Raw genomic sequence first — 3,729 nt, forward strand, 5'->3', positions numbered from 1 at the left:
CCCAGTCATATTGTTATATTGTCTCATGTGCTCATTCCTTTCCTGCAAAGAAGGAAGAATTGAATCAATTATTTTCCCCTGACCCTTGAATTTGTCCAGGGAAGCCCCCTCTGATCCTTTAAAAATAGCAGAACGGCTAACTGAATTTGCAGTGGTTCAGGTCCATTCACACATTCTTTGCTCCCCTCACTCAGTTTCACATTTACTCCAAGACTTTCCCTGTCCTTAGTTGCAGCATAAACTCATTCGAACTTCAGGAAGCTACTCAAAAGCTGCAGGCTTGGAAGTAGGGTAGGGCACTTTCACTGTTCACAATCATGGGTTTTCACTTGTGTTCAGCGCCAAGGAAAAGTGAAATGAGAAAAGGTAATGGGTGATGCTATCTCACCATTTTCAAGGCTGAGCTTTGTTGTTGAAAGCAAATTACAGCCCTCTGTGAAAAACACCTTTGCAACTCTCTGAAATGTCATCATGACTTCCACTTGGTTTTGAATACGCAATAATCATCCATATTCCATACACAGGGAATGCCATAATAATAATAATAATAATAATAATAATAATAATAATAATAATAATAATAATAAATTATTTATACCCCACCCATCTGGCTGGGTTTCCCCAGCCACTCTGGGCAGCTTTCAACAAAACATTAAAACACAATAATTCATCAGATATTAAAAGCTTCCCTAAACAGGATTGCCTTCAGATGTCTTCTAAAAGTCAGATAGTTGTTAATTTCTTTGACATCTGATGGGAGGGTGTTCCACAGGGTGGGCGCCACTACCGAGAAGGCCCTCTGCCTGGTTCCCTGTAACTTTGCTTCTTGCAGTGAAGGAACTGCCAGAAGGCCCTCGGAGCTGGACCTCAGTGTCTGGGCAGAACAATAGGAGTGGAGACACTCCTTGAGGTATACAGGACCAAGCCCAGTTAGGGCTTTAAAGGTCAGCACCAACACTTTGAATTGTGCTCAGAAATGTACTGGGAGCCAATGTAGGTCTCGGTGGCCGCTTCCAGTCACCTGTCTAGCTGCCCCCTGAAGGGCTACTCTTTATGTAGGGGACGCGGGTGGCGCTGCGGTCTAAAAGACTGAACCTAGGGCTTGCCGATCAGAAGGTCAGTGGTTCGAATCCTCGCGAGGGGGTGAGCTATCATTGTTTGGTCCTAACTCCTGCCAACCTAGCACTGTGAAAGCACGTCAAAGTGCAAGTAGATAAATAGGTACCACTCTGGCGGGAAGTTAAATGGCGTTTCTGTACACTGCTCTGGTTCGCCAGAAGCGGCTTAGTCATGCTGACCACATGACCCGGAAGCTGTCTGTGGACAAACGCCAGATCCCTTGGCCTGTAGAACAAGATGAGCACTGCAACCCCAGAGTCATCCACGACTGGACCTAACGGTCAGGGGTACCTTTACCTTACTCTTTATGCTCCAGTTTTTACTGAATTGCTTACAAGAGTTAATCTTATCTGAATAAATGTCATATTTGGCTGTTTTTCTCTTGCTATGTTTGGTAGCTTTCCACGAGACATTTACAGAAGCCGCAGTGTTAAAAACAGGTTTTTATGTATAGTTACTACTATTATTTCCAACCTCAAGATGAAATAGAGCATTCAGATCATGGCTTGTTTGGGTTCTCTTTCCCTCCTCCCCACTTGTCCACAAGAAAGTCTTAGTTCATACAGGGCTGGGAGTTGGAATATTAATCTTGGAAGTACTACCATGCCCAATTGGCACAGTTACCTGCACGTAAAAGCATTTAACATATACAATATATGTGTCTGCATTTCAATGCAGAAGCTTGTTGGGACTGACCGCCAGATAAGTGTGTATAGGAATGCAGCAAGAGTGGCTACTAGGGAAGTTTTTAGCTGGGCTTCTTTGGACTGGAATGATGCCCCTCAAATAAATGTACCTCATAGCTATTGTGCGGCATGGTGGTATTTAGTACATTTCAGTCAAATACTGATGCCTGCCTACAGTGGTACTATCAGGGGTAGGACTCTGGGGCAGAAAACTAAGACCAAACCCAGCAGAATGAGCAGATAAGCTCTGCATTGCAGCAGGGCTGTCTAACTACCTTTTCAAGCAAGCAAAGCAATGGAGGTACCCAGGGCCATAGCTAGCCCCCCCCCCCGCCATGGGCACAGGTGATGGGGGGCATGCAAATTCGGCTAAAATATGTCCATAAATATATTGATTATTGCCTCATAAGAACTGGTTTTAAATAGAGGGTGAATTGAATGGGGGGGGATTGGAGGAGAGGTGGAAATAAGAGCTAATTTGTCCGTGGCTAGGGGCACAATTTGGACGGTTCTGCCAGGGGCGCAAGATCACCTAGCTATGGCTCTGGAGGTACCCCTGTAAGATAATTAAGTCCAGACCAGAAAATTACCTCGCTCCTCTGTCAGCCTACACTAGAAACTTATATCAGTCTTAAAATACTTAAGCCACCAAGAACTCCATAAAATAATATTGGGGATTTGTACTGTTGGGATGTGAATAGATGCTAGGAGATGATATATTTATTAGATATTACCCTTCCTTCCTCACGTTTGTGAGTTTAGCAGAGTGCATCCCTTTGCAGCTTAAAAGGGAAGTTTAGCTAGACTAAAATAGGATTATGTAATCCTGGATGCTTTAAGGAGGCCTTGATTTTCCTGGTATTACCCTCTTTTCTCCCCCTTAACACAATAATCACAAAATCAGTCTTGCAAAAGATAAAAACAACATTTAATCACTCAGAATACTTGCTGAAGAGTAAGGGGTACAGGAGCTTGGTTCAGGCAGGCTTAAAATGGTAGTTCTGTTACAAAGACATAGTTAAAGGTAAAGGGACCCCTGACCATTAGGTCCAGTCGTGGCCAACTCTGGGGTTGCGGCGCTCATCTCGCTTTATTGGCCGAGGGAGCCGGCGTACAGCTTCCGGGTCATGTGATCAGCATGACTAAGCCGCTTCTGGCGAACCAGAGAGGCGCCGTTTACCTTCCCGCTGGAGCGGTACCTATTTATCTACTTGCACTTGACGTGCTTTCGAACTGCTAGGTTGGCAGGAGCAGGGACTGAGTAACGGGAGCTCACCCCGTCGTCGCAGGGATTCAAACTGCTGACCTACTGATCGGCAAGTCCTAGGCTCTGAGGTTTAACCCACAGTGGTCTAGCTTAAAAAGGGTGTCTGAGCTTGGAGATCAGACAAGCAGATGTCTGGCAGAACGGAAGGAGATGGAAAGGTAGGGTGTGTCCAGGCAGGTGGGATTCTCACGGAGTGTCTCTCACGGAGTGCTCTCTATCAAGATTACAGGAAAACACTGTGAGCTTCAGCTCCTATCCTGTGCCTATCTAGCAAAACACGAATCGTCAGTTGAAATGTCCCACAGTACCTTGGTGAAGTAGTTGGGAGTTCTCTGCTGCAGACCACCCTCCTACAATTCCTAGAATTCATTGGATGAGGGAATGTGAAGCAAAGACTATAAGTATGGACACACTCCAAAATAGGAGAAACTTCCCACTTCTCTTTTCTCAAAACTAGAAAGCTCCCAAGTCTTTCAACACAGAGATGTTTCTTCAGTACCTAGATGAGAAGTTCAGCTGCCCTGTACCACTCAGGTAGCCTTCTCCTGCGCTTAGGCCCATACTCTGAGAAGTCCAACGAATGGCTTTCGTTACAATGCACCCGTTATTACAAGGCATGTAAAATATGCAAGCGGTACTCCAGAATCATCAAAATAA

Source organism: Podarcis liolepis, assembly GCF_965112155.1.
Source record: "Podarcis liolepis genome assembly, chromosome: 2".
NCBI lineage: Eukaryota > Metazoa > Chordata > Lepidosauria > Squamata > Lacertidae > Podarcis > Podarcis liolepis.